At 38.3% G+C, this 21,457-nt stretch overlaps 1 protein-coding gene and 1 pseudogene across 6 annotated transcripts in view; both read right to left on the reverse strand.

The window, feature by feature from the left end:
• The window catches only part of CRPPA (CDP-L-ribitol pyrophosphorylase A), a 670,733-nt gene that overhangs the window by 565,742 nt on the left and 83,534 nt on the right, over nucleotides 1–21,457 (reverse strand). The window lies entirely within an intron of this gene.
• LOC101083500 lies at nucleotides 9,736–11,393 on the reverse strand (annotated as a pseudogene).

Below are 21,457 nucleotides of genomic sequence, written 5' to 3' on the forward strand. Positions count from 1 at the left end.
ATGTAGTCTGTTCCTCAGTTTCTTCCACTTGAGAAATGGAGAATGAGAGTTATTTAAAAAAAAAAAAAAAGTAAATAGACACTGGAGGTGTCTGGTGTAGTGAGTAGTTTATGGCTATTCCTTGATAAAGTCTGGATATTGGTTATGAATTTAGATAGTTAACTATACAAATTGGGGTTTGATAAGTAGCCAGAAACTTTTTGATAACATCTAATGTTTGTGTAAATTTCTGTTTCTTCTGTACCAATATTGGAATAGCTCTGACCAGGTTTATGAACCTTTTCCTTCTGCTTTCCCTGACAGCCAGTTTCCTTCAGGAAAAAAAAAAAATGAGAAAAATTAGTGTTGCAGTTGGAAGAATAAAAATAGAAAATGAAAAGAAAGGTGTATGTAACTATTATGAATTCTCAACTCTTACCATTAGAGTATTGGATTTTCTCTTCCCATTCTATAGATTTTTTTTTAATGTTTATCTATTTTTAAGAGACAAAAAGAAGCACGATTGAGGGAGGGGTAGAAAGAGAGAGAGAGGTAAAGAATCCTCAGCAGGCTCCACTCTGTCAGTGCAGAGACTGATGCAGGGCTCAGACCCATGAGCCATGAGAGCATGACCCCAGCCAAAACCAAGAGCAGGATGCCTAACTGACTGAGCCACCCAGGAGCCCCATTCTCTTCCCATTTTAAAGTACTCTGTAAATCACACATAGTTGAAGCTTTTTGTTATGTGTATCTTGCTTTCTGTTTTTTTCCATATGCAGGAGTAAATTCATATGACTAACATCAAAGTAATATCCCTCCCATACTTTTGGGTCCTTCTTCATGGATCTTCACCCCATAGTTAACCTCCTTCCCTACCCTTTCTACTGTACCATTCTGTTATGCTGTGGTACACTCAAGCTCATTTCATAAACAGGTTCTTCACCACCTACAGCTGAAGGTACACCAACTGCTTGACATCTTTCTCACGTGGTATCTACTGCCTTTCCCAACCATCAGTTACTAAAAAGGCTTGAAGTCAGAGTTAATATTCCAGATCCCCACTGTTCTTCCATAACAAGGAATTTTTTTGGAATCCTATCCTTCCATAATTCATGTCATCTGGTAAAATTTTCCCATCTTCATAGTACCATCATATCTCACTCCTTCACAGGCTCTGCAGTTTTACGCACATGGATCAGTCTTCCTTTTTACTCGAACTACTGACACTACCTTGGCTGAATTCCAAGCCCATATACAAAACTTTCAAATCCTCTAGAACTTTGTTTCACCTTTTGTCTTCCCCTGAGCAACTACTTTTCTGTAATCCTCCTAGAAACTTTTTTTTTTTACAATTATATAAGACCTTTATTAACAGATGCTTGTGATTTGACTTTTTTGAAAAAAGTCAAGCCGTAAACTTTGATTACAAATTAAAAATGAGGTTCTTAAAAATCTCAACTTGACCAGGTATGAAACAATTTAAAAACCTTTAAAAGGGTGTTGAGGGGGGTGCCTGGGTGGCTCAGGTGGTTGAGTATCAGACTTCAGCTCAGGTCATGATCTCACGGTTTGTGGTTCGAGCCCACATCTGGCTCTGTGCTGACAGCTCAGGGCCTGGAGCCTGCTTCAGATTCTGTGTCTCCTTCTCTCTCTGCCCCTCCCCCACTCACACTCTGTCTCAAAATAAACATCACGAAAACCAACAATAAAAATTAAAGGGGTGTTGAGAAAAAACAGTTTTTAAAAAACATGTTTGTCACTACCGAAATGAGATGTCTTTAGGTAAAATAATAATAATAATAGTAATAATAAAATTAAAACCCCATGCTACATAGATAATGCAGATCATTCTATTTATCTGGTCCAAGCACTTAAAAATTTCAGCTCCGATCTTTTTTTTTACATTTCTTATTGCTGGAATTTCATCTTCATTTCTTCCTGTTGGATGACTCAACTGGATGATGGTGGAGACGGTAAGCCCACATGTACTCAGACCCACCCTTCTCAACCTCTGGAGCTAACGAATTCTCAGCTTCTGGTTCGGCTGCTTTTGTCTCTTGCCCATCTTATGATTTAGGGTTTTCTGGGCACCTGCATGCATAAGTGAAATTGTGGCAGCACTGACAACGAGATGGCTGCTGACTTTGGGTCTCATCTCCTTGATCTTCCCTATCTTCTTCAGTGCTATCCTCCAAAGACTAGGCTGTCTTTGGAGAGGAGGACCCCTGTGCAATGGTGATCTATAAGCCCGATGCATATTTTATCTCACGGGTCTACCCTGAAGTCTACCTCAGAAGACTGTGGCCAACAGCCACCGGTAACCACCTGTAATAAGATGGAAATCATAGCCTGCATGAGGCCAGGCCTTTAGGAGCAAACTCAGTTCCCACTCTTTCCCCCACTCTCACTATACTGGGTATTTGCTGGGAGTCGCGGGGATGACACTGGCCAAGGGGGCAGCATGGATAATGGTTATGATCTGCTGCTTACCTACTGCCTGTCACTGAAATTCCACTCAGAGCCTGTCACATTTGCTGCCTGCATGCCCTTTTCTCTTTCAACGTCTGACTCCACAGTTCCTCCAACTCACATACTGCGAAGGTACTTCCTGGGATTATTCTTCTTTACAGCAGTCTGGGGCATTCCAGTTGATGAAACCATATCATTTTCTTATACTCAGTCATTTTATTGTTCCCAAAACCTTCATCAGGATGACCTTGTTGTCCCCACAGGCAGATGCCACCACTCTGTGTGCCACTGCCCATGGGGCCACGCTTGGCGTCTTCAGTGGCTGCCGGGTCTCGGCCTCACTGCTCCGGATTGCGGTCATGGTGACTGGGATGGTCAGAAAGCTGTAGCTTCTCCCAGGGGATGGGTGATAGTAACTAGACTGGGGTCTGCTGTCCACTCTTGCCACCATTCCAACTCTAGAAACGTGATTTTTTTTTTCTTTTTCCTTCTGGATCCTTTCATAATTTCAGTTGTTTTTTGAGGTTTTGTTTTGTTTTGTTTTGTTTTAATTCAAGTATAGCTGCCACACAAGGTTACATTATTTTCAGGTACCCAACAGTGACTCCACAAGTCCATAAGTTATGCTGTGCTCATCCTAAGTGTAGTTACTATTTGTCACCATATGGTACTATTATAATATCTTTGACTATCTTCCCTATGCTCTTTCATCCTGGTGACATACATTCCATAACTGGAAGGCTCTGCCTCCCACTACCCCTTCACCCATTCTGCCCATCCCTCAACCTTTCCCCTTTGGCAATCACCTTCAAACTTGATTTTACCTCTATCTGTTCCTCGTAAGACGTTTTTAATTTCCACAACTCAAGTCTCTGACTAAAACTTCCAATCCATCATTTCTCTTACTCTCTCCTTACATTAATCTTGCCATCTTAGCTCAATGAGGCATCCAACACTATATTAAACAACATTTAAAAAATCAGAAGACTATAGTTGAAGGCATTCAAGCTTTATTACTGCCTTGATGTATTGGCTATCCACTAAATCTCCATTATGAACTCCAACTACAAATCAATCATGTTGTTTTATTCCCTTAATTTTCTATTCATATGTGCTATCAGTTTTAAGTGTACATACTTTGAAGAACCAAATATCCCTACAAGATTTGTCACAAAAAAGTTTACCTAACCCCCTTCACTCTAATTGGTCTTCCCCATATACAATTATTTTTCCTTCATTCAACTATCTCTTCTATTATTCACTTCCATGTTTAGCAGTCAACTATTGCTGGAAAACCAATACACAGGCTCAGTAGTAATAAGCTTATTTTTCACTTGCAGAGCTCTGTGATGGCTTACATGGTTGTGCGGCAAGCTGCAGGGCTTTGAGTTGGCTGCAGCAGCTAGGACCCATTGGTCACACTCTGCAAGACAAACTGGAGGGGCTACAACCAACCAGTATATGCCTTCCTAGCGGCAATACTAGAACCACAAGAGGGCAAACCCAACAGCACAGGCACACTTAAGCCTCCATCTCTATCACATCTGCTAAAATCCCAAAGCAAGTTAGGAGGTCCAATCCACAATCGATAACCAGGGAAAACCCTTCCCTCATGAAGAGGCCATGGCAGGGGTGCAGAAGTAGAACAGTGTAAGAGGACTAAAAATCTGGGGTCAACTAACATCACATTGTGATCTCTGAACATACTGTGATACTACCTCTTTATCTTCTGAACTGTCTATCTACTGAAGAATTCTGTCCCTTTCCTTCCAACCTCACCATGATATACACTAATACTTACCAATTCCCCACTCCTTCAATGTCATAATTTTGGTTAAATCAGTATTGAGTGTTTACATCACTGACTACGTAAACATTCTTCCGAGCTAAGTCATTTATTATAATTCCTTTCTTGCACAAGCCTTTGTCTTCCCTGGAATTAAAACCTATCTTCCAAGTGTATAGTTTTCTATATACTTAATGACTCATTCAACAGCTAACACTTAGCTATTTGTTTAGATCTACTGTCAAGACGTTCACACACAGGCACTTCACCACTTTTATATTCCTGAATTAATCATTCTTGGAGTCTTCTGAGGTTTTTCAACATGGACAAGTTGTCTTCTTCCACTCACACGTTTTGTGTATGATGTGGTTATTTTTCTGGGAAAGGATTTTACCAGTTTGAACTTTTATAACACACATCGAAGTTAGGATCCATTGTTTTATGGTAATTGTGTCACGGTCCACGGCTATAGATAATCCAGTTACCTATCTATCCTTTCAGCTTTAACATCATTCACAGTATTATTTCTGCAAGGCAGCCTGGGAAGTTTGCCCAACAAAGAACAATATATACATTAGAGAAAAACTAAATCAAAGGCATGCATGCACAGGTTTCTCACTCTGTAGTTACAGATCCATGCTCAGAATGTTTCAAGTAGAAACAAAATAGGCTATCTTACAATTAGGTAAACAATGAACACCTGCATTCAATTTATCATCTGAAAATCAAACTTTAAGCAGTTTGCATACATTTACATTGTCTGAATTATGCAACATATTCTAGAATTGCACGGGAGACAGTTATCCAAGAAGCTTGGTTCTTAAAATTTATCAGATCATTTTATGAATAAACAATTTCAGACTAAGTCCATAGGAGGCTGATAATTCAGAAGCATCTCTTATGCTTCAGGAAACAAAGCACAAATGACCTGGCTAAGGACAGGATTTCTTTGTATACAAGTTTTTTTAATGTGTTTACATAAAGCTGTACTCAGAAAAGGTTTTCAAGTGCCTATCAACAGAAAACAAAACTGTCAGTTTATCACATTTTTGCCAACCTTACCCAACCAAAATTCATTATGAACCTAGAGAAAAACACCATCCATGTGTATCAGTTCACCATTACCTAGAAAATGTTATTTCCTTTTAGGTCTCCAGGTAATTGGGGAGAAAAGTTATCATGGGAAAATGAATTTACCAGTAATTCTAAAACTGCGTTTTTAGTCCTTCTGTTGACTTTCACAATAAAATATTGTCAAGCACTATGAAAAAGACTTTCGGGGCGCCTGGGTGGCGCAGTCGGTTAAGCGTCCGACTTCAGCCAGGTCACGATCTCGCGGTCCGTGAGTTCGAGCCCCGCGTCAGGCTCTGGGCTGATGGCTCAGAGCCTGGAGCCTGTTTCCGATTCTGTGTCTCCCTCTCTCTCTGCCCCTCCCCCGTTCATGCTCTGTCTCTCTCTGTCCCAAAAAAAAAAAACAAAAACAAAAACAAAAAAAAAAAACAACAACAAAAAAAAAAAACGTTGAAAAAAAGAAAAAAGTAAGACTTTCACTGGAATATCTTACTCCACTCTCTCCTGGGCCATCATTGGAAAAGTAAACTGATCAAAGGTTAACAATAAAATTAAGAGTAAAATATTGCCGAGAAATATATTGAATGGACATATTACATATGCATTATCTAGCCCTAATATAAACTAAGGGGAAATGGAAACCCTTTATCACCATCCAACCCCAGAGACAAGGCTTCAAATTTATTTACAGAGATCTGTTAAAAGGCTGTTGCCAGAATGTCAAGAGATGATAAGTATCTGAAATAAGTCCAGGAAATATTGAGAAAGGAGGATCAAAAGTCACAAGTTATTTCAGTAGCTACAGGACTGGTGACATTATTATCTAGGCTGAAAGATGTAGAAAAGTGAGTAGGTCTATTGGTTAAGCTCAAGGCATCATTTAGATTTAAGTCACCTATAGGACATCTAGTAAAATTACTCTTAGGAAATTGTAAATAAATACCAAACATTAATGGGGAAAACACAGAATAGAATTATCAGGAAAGTTGAGGAACATATGTATTTACTAAGCAAGTATTTAAGGATAATTTACCAACCATTAAAAACTATAGGTACTCATGGGGAACCTGGGTAGCTCAGTTGGTTAAGCGTCCAACTTCAGCTCAGGTCACGATCTCGTGGTTTGTGGGTTCGATCCCTGCATGAGGCTCTGTGCTGACAGCTCAGAGCATGGAGCCTACTTCAGATTCTGTGTCTCCCTCGCTCTCTGTCCCTCCCTCATTCATGTTCTGTCTCTTTAAAAAATAAATAAACATTAAAAAATAAAAAATAAAAATTACAGGTACTCAGAAGGATGAGTAAGGCTGGGGAAAATCATATAGGCAAATTTAACACAAGGAGATGACAGGTATATCGGAGGTATGTTCACAGGCTGAGGGAAATAAGAGAAGCACCAATCCTTTCACAATATTAGTTACTATTTTTTTTAATTGACACATTATGTAAGTTCTACAAAATTTAACCTGAGTTCAGGGCAATTCAAACTTTATCTGCCTTAAACTTAAATTAGACATTATCTGAAGTCCTTCATTGACCAGAAGTATAGTTTTAATATTAATCCATCTTCTACACAACTTACCCAGTAGCCTCCTTCTAAAACACATTCGTTGGGGCGCCTGGGTGTCTCGGTCTATTAAGCGTCCAACAAGCTCAGGTGATGATCTCACAGTTTACAAGTTTGAACCCCACATCAGGCTCTGCACGGACAGCTCAGAACCTGGACCCTGCTCCGGATTCTGGGTCTCCCTCTCTCTCTGTTCCTTCCCCACTCGCACTCTGGCTCTCTCTCAAAAATAAACATTAAAAAAAAATACACTCCTTGTAATTTATTATCTTTAGTCTTCTCTCTAGTTCGCTCTTATCTCCCATGATAGTTTCACCCCTTTACAGTCTTTCCCTTTGCAATTTAGTTTCCTCAGCACTAACTCTCAACTGACAAATGATCTAGGAAACTACCTGTGGCATTTTTCATGAACTCTGTTCTTTCTAATCTACATCCTTCGATCATGAAAGAAGTCATAACTAAGAGTAGGAATGAAATCTGCCTCAACAGTAGGCCAAAGAGATGGAACAAAAAAATGATCTGTTCGACAATGTGAATGAATTTCAAAATCATTATGTTTTAAACTAATAAGCCACACACAGAAGATGACACCTCTAGGATTCCATTTGTAAGACTGCTACAAGGTGAAAAACTATACAAGCAGAAAACAGATCCATGATGGCTAAGCCTGGGAATGGGGAAAATGAATTCACTACACATTTGGCCACGTGATTTGTACTATCCAATAGGAGAAGTGACAGTGTCGCAGTTGCAAAGGTTGTAAATCTAACCTTTAAAAAACCTTGCAGCTTACCACTCTCTTATACCTTTGTCACTTCCATAAAAGAACATACCTGGAATAAACTGCTGATCAAAGAAAGGCAAAGCATGGAAAATTGTCCAGCGTATATACACCTGCAGTGTGAGGCAGAGCTACCCCAAAACAGAGCTATCTAGCCAAGTCCATATCAGAATCTCAGCTAACCCACAGGCACATGAGCATAAATTAATGTTGAACTACCATGTTCTTGGATGGTTTATTACACACCATGGATACAGCTATGGCAAGCTAAGTTGTTGGAAAAGTTTTCTGAAATTTACCGACAACTAGGAAGACTTTAATGACTATTCTGTAATGCAGCAAGCAACTCTAAGTAATAAACTACAAATATATGCAGAAGGAGTCTCAGTAATGTCTACCAAAGGTCATGGAGAAATATTACCAGTAAGACTCTCTTCATACATATATTCATAACCAAGTAATTTTAGAAAACTCTAGTTATTTGTTAAGATTGTAGAGGTAGACAAGAAAATTATTAGCACAAAATTAAAATAGGAGTGAAGGGAACGCAGGACAAGGATGAAAACAAAAAGGAGAATACTGAAGACATCAAGTAAAATACCAGCAATGTTCTATTTCTTAAGCTGGATGATAAAGACAAGATTAAATACCTATTTTCTTTTAAAACAGTCTATCAAATATATGTAATACATGCTAAGGAATATATTTTATCAAACATGCATACTAACACACATGTACACAAAAGCCTTGCCGCGTAGAGAAAGAATTAAGACCTGCACACCTGTCCCTCATGCACAGAGAGCTAAAACTGTGGTCCCTGGACAGGATGAACTTCATAGTGCAGTTACAGACTGGTGAGGATCCATTATAGCAAGATCTGGATACACTAGAAAGTTATCTAGGAACACCTGGATTTCAGTATTTCTTCTGTAATAGGTAACAAGCTATTCTGAGGAACTTAATAAATCCCATTAGCTACAAGGAGGGTTTTTTTTTTTGTTTGTTTTTGTGTTTTGTTTTGTTTTTTAATCAAAAAGTATAAAGCAAGTGAGTGAGAACACGGCCCAATAGATAGGTCACTTTCTGCACGTCCTCTGTATGTTGTATGAATTCCATCCTGGATGAGCAGAGTATGCCCCTGGCAAACAACAACTGCTCCAGACCATTACACCTAACTTTGGCCACCAGCCTTTGATGTACTGAGACCCTTGCATTTCATATACTACACTAGCCCTTGTCTCTAGCATAGATGGAGCAAATAAAATTTGTACCACTAGTAACAAAGCCTCAAAGTACACTAATACACAATCTCTAACCTCATTTTCCTTGAGTAAACTGTCCATGATACAACAACTGAGTTGTCAAACAACAATTTTAATGTCATACTCATTTTTATCTTAGTAGTGAAAATACCTACAACAATAGAAGATTTTCAGTTTTTGCCTGAATTTTTCTGAGGACATCATCAAGTGAAATACTGTATACTTGAAATTGTTTTAAGATTTTTATTTCATTCTTAATTTTAGGGAGAAAGAGAGCACACGAGCAGGGGAGCCAGGCAGCAGCTGGGGGGGGGGGAGGGAGGGAGGGAAAAGAGAGACAGAGAAAGAGTATCTTTTGTGCGTGTGTGTGGAAATAAGACGAAACGTTTATTTTCGGTATCACACAAGAACACAGCTAAGTAATCCAACTCTACTGCAGCATTATAAAAATCATCCCTTCACCACAGGGTAAGATTTAAATGCATCTGCACAAGTATGCATGGTATATTAATGGAGAAAGGTTGCTGCTGCCCTGCCAAGAACTTACGGCCCCTATCCATGTCCTACTCCAATACTGGTGGTCCCAATGGTTTTATTGAAATAAATCATGTTTAAAAAATAAAGCATTTAAAAAGACAAGTCAAAATGTCTCAGTAACCATATACCCATTTCAAACTTCATCTATTTAAATGTTATATTTGCCTCTCGCTAATAAGCTTTTATTTCACTCAAACTGAGCAATAAATCTTCCATACTGACATATCTTCATTGCCCAATTAATCCAAAGGAAGAAAAAAACTGCAATGATTAATAACGAAAAATGTAGGAATTAACACACCCTTTTAATGTTTTTAAATATTTTTAAGGATTAAAAAGTGTTTAAAGTTTGTAATTCCTAGTAGGAAAACATCATCTGAATGAAAACCCTAATGGTAAATCACTGTAAAATGTTTCAGTTGCATGTGGGGCAGAGGGGTAGGGATTATCTTCACAGCACCCCAGCTTTCTCCATGAGAACGTCAGAGATACACTGGTTTGTATTACTGTGACATCCAATAGGTGATCGAAGTTGCTTTTCCTTCAGCAAGGGCTTTGTTTGTCAGAAAGGCATTATGCTTGACCTCCAAATTTGGCTGACAATTTACGATGAGATTCATAACCTTTGGGCTACTCTGATATTTTGACGTATTTGCTGGGTTCTGGGCCACATCCTGGAAGGCCACCATAACTTCTGGATCCTGCATGGCTGCAAGAACCTCTGGGTCACTAAGAATTTCATTCAGCCCAGGCATTCCTGCCATTCCAGGCATTCCTCCCTCCCCCACCCCCATTCCAGGCATGCCTCCAGGAAAATTACCAGGCATTCCCCCAGGAAAGCCACCTGGGAAAGAGTCCTACTGAGCTCCTGATTTGTCTGCCTTTTTCCTCCCTCTGGGCTCTCATGTTCTTCCGAGCCTTCTTAACCCTTTCTATTCTTTCTTTGATCTCTCGCTCTTCACGTTTTTGCTCACACTTTCTCCAACGTTCAGCAATTTTCTGGGCCCTTGGTTGAACTTCTTCCAACATTGCACGAGCATCTTCATCATAATCCAGTTTACAAGCAAGGGCAGTATCATGTGCTGCTTCTTCCCAATGGCCCAGAAGTCAGTGTGCTTTCCCTCGCCCCTTGTAAGGCTGAGCTGAATCAGGATTTATTTCAATAGTTCTGTCACAGTCTCAGATGGCAGCATTTGGCTTCTGTAATTTGATGAAGACACTGGCTCTCTTGGCATATAGAATGGCCAAGAGAGGATTCAGTTTGATGGCATCCATGAACAAGTCAATGGCATCCCGTAGTTCACCATCATTTAGGGCATCAATGGCAGCCACTTTTTTATCATTTGCCTGATCCATCATTTCCTCAGTTATCTCTACATTTTCATCTCCCATTTCTTGATGGGAATCAGTATCTGGTTCCATCACACCTTCATTGTCAATTTCTAGATCACTTTCCTCACTTGATGGTTCATCTGTCTTTATGTTTTCCTCCACCTTCTTACTATCTGTTTTTCCTCCTTGATATTGTCTTCTGATTTAGTTTTATGAGTAACAGGTGGTATTTTACTCTCCATGCTCTCTACCCACTCCCGCAGGAAGCGCATTTCCTTGGTGTGCAGAACACTTGGATCCTGCTTACATATTTTCATGAAGGCCTAAAGCTCACTCACTTTGCAGGGGTCCATGGTCCAGAGGCGGTGGTGGGTGGCCGACGCAGCTAAGGTTGTGGCCCCATTCCAGGCGCAGGTACTAACTTAGAGTGACCGTGTGGAGAAAGAGAGTATCTTAAGCAGGCTCCACACTCAGCACAGAGCCCGAGGCAGGGCTCTATCCCATGACCTTGAGATCATGACCCCAGCTGAAACCCAGAGATGGACATTCAACCAACTGAGCTATACAGGTGCCTCTACTTGAAATTGTTTTAAGTTTATAGTACATGTATTAGATGCTTACCCTGCCTACCCCCCCCCCCGCCTTTTTTTTTTTTTTTTTTTTTTTAAGGAAAATGCCTAACCTACAGTCCATGGTAAAGAGGCAGCAACCATGTTTTATTTCCTGTCATTTCTTCCCTCTCCAACCCCATTCTGGTGTTTGGTCTATTGCCTCAGGACCTATCAACAGAGTAGCCAATCTACCAGATGATCTGTGGCTTATGGTCTGGATGAATAAATAAAGCAGAGTAAATCACATTCCATCTGCAAGAAATTTGAACTACGACATAACAAAACAATCTGCAAGCTGTGAAAGGAAGCCAAACTTACAATGGCACACATTGTTCTTACAGCGGAAGAGATATGGCAAGTAAAACTCAAGTTACAGGAAACAGAAATCATAAATTAAGCAGAGGAATAGAAAAAACTGGATTAATCATAAAGCAACAAAAACCCTAGTTCTAACAAATGTGTCAACAACTTGCCAGTTACCAATTCCATTTCTCCAGAAACTTAGAGTCTGTCTTGGAAAACCTGAAGTCTCCTTTCTTTGCAAAACCAAGAGATAGTCAAGGAGATACCCTGAACACTGGAAAGTTAAAGGAACAGGAAGAATTGTTAATAGAGGCAATTCACCTCAAAATTCTCCTACAAAACTGGTGACTGTGTAATTGTAACAACATCCCTGCTGTTTGTAAATATGGTCACGATCCAAAAATCTTTCCCTAAACAATATTTCAAATATCACACTGAAACCCTCCAAGAGTGAACTCTGGCAACTCTTTCACAATACATGTGAAATCCGCCATATCAGCTTAACTTCGGCATGAACTTCTAGAATCTTCCACCACGCTAAGTGGTTTAGAGTGCCTTATATAGTCTCAGGTTCAAGGATTTCATTTTTAACTATAAATACGTGTGTACAATACATCTACTATATAACCAACATCAAAAGGAATGGTACTTACTCTCTTTAGAACACTATGTTGGTAACATATGGTGCATAGGAAACATAACGGAAAATGATCATCTGTCCAAAAACTGTTCGAAATTTAGTCTTTATGCTAAAAAAAAACATGGTCTAAGAGTAGTCTTTCATAAAAAAGATGTGGAATATATTTTAACTAAGAAAAACTAAAGGGAAAAAAAAAAGCTGAGAGAGAATACTGAGAACAAAACAGAGGACTCCTACCCACTGCCAGGTCTCAGTCTTCTGAAGGAAATGCATTCCCTCCTTGATTAATAATCATTATTTCCCGAGTGTTGACAGTTATTCTCTGATATTCAATGTGAGCAAAAACACACTCTCTCCCCTAAAAGGATTTTCATATTAAACAGACATCTAACAGACACAGGCCTAAATTAAATACAAAAAAGTAAAAAAACAAAAAAACAACTAATTAGTTTTCATTGTGAAAATATCAAGAGGAGGAAATATATGTAGATACTAAAGAAAGAAATCTCTCTAAAAATGTAGATGTCATGGAATCAAGAAAAATCATCTGCCCTACTCATCACTCATCACAGAGGTACTATTTCTCTACGGAATTCTCACATGGGAAGATTTAAGACCAATCAAGTCCTGTATGAGCTAAAATTATCTTAATTTTTAGGCACTGGGATCACAGAAAAGATGAAAAAATATTCTCAGAGTAAACTTACCAATCTTAATATATGTCATTTATATATTTTTATACATTTCATTCATTACATATTCACTGTTTTATGTGTTATGTTTTGAGGTTAGGAGAGAGAAACAAATTCAAAACATACCAGAAGAGCTCTTACCCCAATCTTGAGGAGTTTATGTTGTGTGATCTTTTTCCATAAAGTGTGCTTGTGAAAGATTTGAGTGATTTCCCTGAAAACTAGAAACTATCTTACTTGATCATGCAAATGCACAGCAAAAAGATATAAAACTTTCTTCCTGATGAAACTTTAAGTTGGACCAACTGGGAACTAATTTTGTCTAGTGCCTGAAAACTACCAAATCATGAAAAAGCCCCTATATTTCCCCCAGCCAGTGCCATTTCTGATTGCCTTGTCACAATGTAAAAGAAAAATAAGAGTTAGAATCTTTTTGTCTTTCTAGGTTGAAATAAAGTCAAAGTAAGTTCCAGGAGTAGGGCATTCCAATTCATTTTCATGCTTTTAACTTTGTCCCTTTTTTCCGCAAAAAGTAGAAATATTTCTATGCACCCTTTCAATCACCTCCCTGAGAGAAATAGTCTTCCTTTCTCATTTCCAATAGTTGGGGATGTAGCAAGAGTCTCACACAGAGTTGTGACATCGAGGTTTTCCTTTTCCAGGAAGCAACTTTATTCGTGCCAGCACGGCTCAGTCGGGCTGAGCCCTAAACTGAGCCCCGAACGCCATAAGGCAGAGTTTTTAATATATTTCCTAGTTCTTTGTCTCCCATATATGGTAACACACACAAACATGCAGTCTGATTAAGTGATCTCATGTTACAAATCGTGAGGGATGTTGTCACATACACACATAGCCAGGTTACTTTGAAGTTTCTGTGTGTGTGTTTGTGTGTGTGTGTGTTTTCTTGTCTTAGGGAAGGGACCCTACCAAGGGAGGGCTCCAATTCACTCCACATGAAGTTGGCTATCTTCAAAAGGATCACAGCCTTGGAGAAAAATAAGGGAAGGTGGCTAACATAAAAGGTGTCAAGTAACCTTGAACACTGTGGCTCAGAGCACATGTTGTGCAGACAAAAAAAAAAAAAAAAAAGTAACTCAAAGGAAATAGCTTCTGGAGACCAGCATTGCTCTCCACAGGGTAAAATACTCTTTCTTCCATACATTCATTTCATTCAAACACTTCCTAAGGTAAACGGTGTATTCGTCTTGAAATTTTTGTCAGTATATTTATATCAATGTGTGTATACCCTTATCTACGTATAATTTATCAATACATGCACTAAGGAGGAAGGGGAAGCTCCTTGGCTCAGCAATAAAGGGGCAATGTGCAACATACACTCATTCTACCCCACCTTACACAGAAGTGGAAGTTCAACACAGCTGACAAGGGTGTGTTCCATCACTGACTTGCTACAAAATCCTAGGCCATATTCACCACCACACATGCCTTTGCCTAAGGTTAATGCACACTTGGCCTAATTTTAGTCTCTTCTCCGTTTCCATAAAGCTCAAAGAGGCTTCCTGTTACAATTTCTCTCATCTATTTTCAAAAACTACATACAGATCGTACCTTAGGACAGTAATTTTCACCACACTCACTGCACGCTTAGTGGGAGAAAATGTCTGCCAATTTGTCCAGGATACCTTGAGGGTTTTTGTTTTGTTTTTTGTTGTTTGGTTTTTTGTTTTGTTTTGTTTTTGTTTTTTGGTTTTTTTTTTTACTTTACTGAGTCTCCTGAACGATTCTAGAATCCTGCCTTAAGTTCTAACTGAAAGTTTATATATCCTGGACATTTCATTGTGCAAATACTCTGATCAAATGCAGAAAAATCTAAATAGACTACATTCAAAATACCACCAATCTTGTTTCAAATCTTGTTAGAAGTACTATAGAGTACTGCACCAAGATTATGTCATAATAGTTTGGAAACAAATTAAAAAATTATTGCTTTCTTTATAAGAATCACACATGTGTAACTCTCCACCTACAATTTTGTTGATGAAATCCTCACTACTGTGTTTTGAAGGAGAAAACAGTAATCTGGGGTCCTTTTTAACATGATAGCCTGCCAGCCCTCCAATAACACAGTACACACTGCAGGCCACAGAAGGCCAAGTGGATCCTTTCTTGACAGCTTGTATAAAATACCTGCACTTCAATCATTAAAATAATTAAGACACACTATAACCCCACTATGGCAAACTTCAAAAAACTAGAATTCTAGCCAGAAACATTATCATTCACAAAATCACTTAAGGTTCAACTTTACAACACAGGTTTTTATATTTTTTATGTAGTTTTGTATTTTTTATATTTGTATTTTATATATATATAATCTGAGGTTCAAAAGAGTCCATTTTTAACTGTAAATAAATGTGTACAATACATCTACTATTCAACCAACATCCAAAGGAATGGTACCTACTTTTTTTTGTGGGGGGGGGGCACAAGTGAGCCAGGGGCAGACAGAGAGAGAAAGAACATCCCACGAGAGTCAGAGGGAGAGAGAAAGAAGCAGGGTTCACCTGAAGCAGGGCTCAAGTTCACAAGCAGGGTTCAAGCATCTGAGACAAAGACAGATGCTTAACCAACTGAACCACCCAGGTGCCCAATACTTACTCTTTTTAAAATACATTGGTAATATATGGTGGACTTGGCAGAATAGAAAATGATCATTTGTCCAAAAACTGTAAAAAATTTAGTGTGTGTGTGTGTATGTGTATATACACACACTAGTGTGTATAGATATATCTAGATATATAGATACCTATATATATCTAGATATAGATATATCTATAGATCTGTATAGATCTATAGACACATCTATACACACACACCATTTTAATCAGCAATTAATATCTAAGAGACAAGTCAGGTTTATTCAAGGTCCAGGCTATAATGAATTTAGCACTGGGAGTGATTAGACACTTGTAAGATCATGATTTTAGTCTTTTACAGATTACTTCCTTCCTTATGTTACTATGAATTTGAAAAAAAAGGGTCAAGAAATTTTGAATACTAAACACTTTCAAGAAGTAATCTATTTTCAAAGTGTATTTCAAAAACATCAAACATATTCTTACTAAAATTTAGTATAAATCATATGCCTTTGAAATGCAAAATTTTTACCCTTTGGATTATCTGACAACAGTTTTTCTGCAGTAATTTTTTTTTTTAAAATTGTAATTTATCATGGCTTAGGAAATCAGCTAACGAAACATTAGAAAGATATATGGAATCAAATTAGGACTTCTTGTACATGGATTCGGTGATGTCTATTTTGGTTGACTGGAGTTTTTTATTTTTTTTCTTTTTACCTTTTGACCCCCTTTACTCATTTCTCCCACCCACCCCTCACTTCCTACCTCTGGCAACCACTAATCTCTTCTCTGTACCCATGAACTTGAGTTTTGTTGTTAAGACTCCACATAAGAGATATTTTCTTTATTCACCATCTATTGGCACTTTGGTTGTTTCCCTATGTTGGCTATTGCAAATAATGCTGCAATGAATGTAGGTGCACAGATATCTTTTTGAGAGTTTTCCTTTTCTTTTAATAGATATCCAGAAGTGGAAGTGCTGAGTCATGGCAGTTCTTTGAGAAACCTCCACACGATTTTCCAGGATGGCCGCACCGAGTTAGACTCCATCAACACTGCGGATGGTTCCCTCTATTCCACATTCTCACCAACACTTGTTATTTCTTGGCTTTTTTATACTCTGCCTTCTGACAGGTGTTGAGAGGAGATCTCATTGTGGTTCTGATATGCATTTCCCTGACTGGTGAAGGTGAGCAGATTTTTATGTACCTGTTGGTCAGCTGCAGGTGTTCTTGAAAAAATGTATTCAGATTATGTGCCTGTTTTTTAGCTATTTCTCTATTGACTTGTAGGAGTTCTTTGTATATTTTTGACATAAACCCCTTATCAGAAAGAAGATTTTTAAGTATGTTCTCCCATTCGGTAACTTGTATTTTGATTTCTTTCCTTCAGAATGTAGATACAGATTTCAGTTTGATGTAGTCTCACTTATCTGTTGTCCTTATTTTTGGTGTCAGATGCAAAAAAACAAAACCAAACCAAAAAAACCATCATTGCCCAGATCAATGTCAAGGAGCCTACCACCTATGTATGGTTGAAGTTTTATGGTTTCAGTTCTTATGTTCAAGTATTTATTCCATTTTTAAGTTATTTTTTGTGTATGGTGTAAGATACTGGTCCAGTTTCCTCCATAAACACATGGCTATCTAGCTTCACCAACACAATTTATTGGAAAGACTGTCCTTTTCCCATCTGTTCTTGATTTGTTATAAAGTAACCATATACCTACGTGTTTATTTCTCAAGCGTTCAAAAGAGTTCAATACCTTTTCCTGAATTTACCAACCTAGAAATGGTTGCATAACCAAACACAGGAGCTCAAAATTCTATTTCAGTTTCCTATAGCTTTCTTTCTTCCCAGTGATAAGCTCTATGAAAGTTTATAAAATGCATTAATCCGTTACACACACACATTAACAGTTGCTGTATGCGTAGAACTGTGCAAAGCATTAAGAACAAATTGACTGCATTCTTAAAGTTCTATAGCACAAATAAACATTTAATTTTGTCAACTTATTAATTCCTCATTATATATAAAAGATATGGCTAATGATACAGCTTAGTCAAACTTAAGTACATTTCTATTCTCCAGCTAAGTATGCAAGATTGCCTTCGTCGTTACTTGTCCCCACTACTCACCTCTGCGTATCTTGTCTGTAACTAGCTGAAATAAAAAGTTAAAGTAAATCGATAAAATTATCTAGAGGTCCATTGGTTTCTTCTGCAAAAATGTACTTGTTTCTCACGATATTACTAGCTATGATCCACAGAATATGCTCCTCATGCAAATAAGTTTGGGAAATGCTAGCTTAAAGTTTAGCAACTTTGCATCAGGCCTTGGTTACTAATATCCACTTTAAATATTCAAATGAGGAATATTATGCCTAGAATTTCCCAAATATATTTTACCATGAGGCCTTTTCCCAAAACTTACTATCTTCAAGAATATTCCATGATACGCAGTTTAGAAAATTATGATTTAACATTTCTGAGTTCAGCTTTTCCACTCACTCTCTTTCTGCAGAATATACTCACAATCCTACCCTCTCAAATCAGGTAAATCATATCTACTTTATGGTAATTAAAAAGCAGAGGCAGGCACAAACGTACATGTTAGAGAAGTATGTTCACAACTTACAGAAAAAGACATTTAAAAGACATATATTTAGTATCAGAATATTATTAATAAGTCACATATTGGTTATGGCAAGTAAATAGCATATGGTCAAGAATCAACTTGTGTATATGGGGCCCCTGGGTGGCTCAGTCGGTTAACTGGCCAACTTCAGCTTAGGTCATGATCTCACTGCCCCTAAGTTCAAGTCCCGCATCAGGCTCTGTGCTGACAACTCAGAGCCTGAAGCCTGCTTCAGATTCCATGTCTCCCTCTCTCTCTGCTGCCTTTCTCCCATTCACACTCTATCTCTCTCTCAAAAATGAATACATGTTCAAAAAATTAAAAAAAAAAAAAAAAGAATCAACTTGTGCATACTTGGCTCTTGCATATTTGACTTGACAGTCCTACACTCAGACATAACTGAGAGTTACAACTGTCACATAAAAAAACAAGGAATATAGTTACTTGTTGAGGGCACCGAAATTCTTTTCTCTGTAAAAACAACAAGAACATTGACAGGTATTATGAAAATCACCTTTTTCACAACTCTGGAAGTTAATCAAACCCATGTGTCAGTCTACGGAATGTTTGCTGAAGTAGGTAATGCTAAATCTTGGTATAAAAAAAAAAAGACAAAACCACAGTGAACATTGTAGCATTTTAATTTATCCTGTTTCCTCCACCTCATGCCCCACAGTCTCTTCTGAGTATGATGGCTATCCTGAACACCAACAACCTACAGCTACAGTGAAAAACAGAAGCCTAACAGCCACTGGATAAGACAAAACAAAGTTGGAGTTTCTCTAAATTCCAGTCCCCAGGTAGATGCCATAGTTTCAACTGTCTCCTGAAAACCCTGAAAACCTGAGTTCTAAGGTTTGTTTTCGTTTGACTTAAGTCAGAGATTTCCAGTATAGTTTCCCTAGGAGTATGTGCTAAAAATTATCAGCAGTAACTGCTTACCACAGCAGCTGCCTAATGTGATGGTAACAACTGAGGCAAACAATAAGCTAAGCTAAACCATTAAAAGGAAAAGCTGAAGAGTAACATGTCCAAACAAGGCTTTGACAAGCCCAAATGCTATTCCTGGGTATCCAGTAAAGACCATGAACATATATAGAGCTGTCCACATGTCCAGGAAAGACCTGACAAGGTCCCATGCTCTTACTTCTGACTAATCTTGTGCTTCACAAACAGGACGTGAGAAGGAAGCCAGAGTTGTATACTGCTTTCCTGAGCATAGCCAAGTGTGTCTCTACACACAGAGACAACAGGCAAAACTGGGAACATGGTTTGTTCCAGATACTTAAGGAAATCTCTTACCATTAACTGACCACTAAACTATCCTAATAGAGACCTCAATGGCTACATAGGACATAATAGACAAGAATACACATACTATAGAATTCAGGTAAGTCATTTAACAAATCAAAAGTACCAACAAGTGGGGGCAACTGGGTGGCTCAGTTGGTTAAGCGTCTGACTTCGACTCAGGTCATGATCTCATGGCTCATGAGTTCAAGCCCCGCGTTGGGCTCTGTGCTGACGGTTCAGAGCCTAGGGCCTGTTTTGGATTCTGTGACTTCTCTCTCTCTCTGCCTCTCCTCTGTTCATGCTCTGTCTCTGTCTCTCTCTCAAAAATAAACAAACATTTTTAAAAAATTTTAGAAAGTAGAAACAAATGTTTTCAACAGCAAACCATAGAGGTGTGGGTTCTTATTTCCAAAGTCGCTCTATTACTAAAAAAGTTAGTTTTCAACAAAAATTAGCAGATATGCCAAGAAACAAGAACATATGTCAAGAAAATCATACAACTGTCCTGAGGAAGACTAGACTTTGGACTTACTAGATGAAGACAAGTTATTTTAAATATATTTAATGAATAAAAGGAAACCATATCTGATGAACTCCTGAAGGCAGTGGGAGAGCATATTCTAAGCACTGATAGGAGAAAGACCATGAACTAAGAATTTTATATCCAGCAAAATAATCCTTCATAAATGAAGGATGACATTCTCAAGTAAGCAAAGAGTGATAGAATACTTTGCCAGGCAGCATGCGCTACTAGAAACACCAAAGGGAGGCCTTGAAGCTAAAGTGAAGTAACATTAGACAGCAACCTGAATCTACATAAATAGACACAGCCAATAAAAGTAACTACATACATAAGTTAACACAAAAGACAGTATAAATATCTTGTACCTCATTATCTGATTTAAAAAGGCAACTGAAAAGAATAATTATAAATGAGTCCTGAAGAGTATACAGTGTATGAAGATGTCATTTGTTTGACAATTTAGCACAAAAGACTATACGGAGAACCCAGCACTGCTGAATCTTATGCTGTTGACAAAGGTAAGGTTTGTTTTTGTTTTGTTTTGCTTTTAATGCTAAAAATATATATAATTAAAATAAAATGCAGGAGAGACCCACACCTTTGCAGGCAGTACTCAATTTTCAAATCACCAGTTTGGGAACTTTAGTGTCACTCTCAGCCCTATAAGAAGTATAAAATGCATAGAATTAGTCCACTTTATATATTGGAAATGTACTGTTGTATGAGCAACCTGCTGCTGGAGCTACATTTACTTAGGTTATTACCTTCCAGAATCCAAACAACTTCCTTGAATACTCTGCATCAAGATATAAAGATTTTGTTTAGGTGTTGCTAAATTCAGTACCTATAAAAATGCCGACTCAAAACCCATCAGATCAGTGTTCTAATGTGTTGTTTAATAAATGCTTATAGTAAACTGTCATACCAAAATGAGATACAGTAAAGATAGCTGATTTCACCTAAAAACATAAACTTGTTCTAGCTTTTCTTCCATTTATTTTATTCTTACTGTTTTGTACCAGTCTCAGCCTACTGATAGGAATGCTATCAGCTGCAAATGTCCAGGGGCACTCACGTGGGCCCCAGTCAGCCTCCCAACAGGCATCTCCCGTCTCCAAAACAATGTTTTGACTGAACTAACCCTGGTTGTTCTTACTGTGATTCCCAGATACCCTTCAACAACAACCATCAGGAAACTTGGAAAACAAAATAAAGGTTTATCGCTTACAAAACTTGGAAATGACACAGCATAACCAGGGATACACAATGAGCTCCCAGGTAGAGAACACACATGCACAGGTCAAGGGTTCTGCTGTCCTGGGGTCAAGCATGGGGACCTACGGTTTGGGAGGCTCAGTCTTTATTGGTGAATTT

This window comes from Felis catus, chromosome A2, assembly GCF_018350175.1.
Source record: "Felis catus isolate Fca126 chromosome A2, F.catus_Fca126_mat1.0, whole genome shotgun sequence".
Taxonomy (NCBI): domain Eukaryota; kingdom Metazoa; phylum Chordata; class Mammalia; order Carnivora; family Felidae; genus Felis; species Felis catus.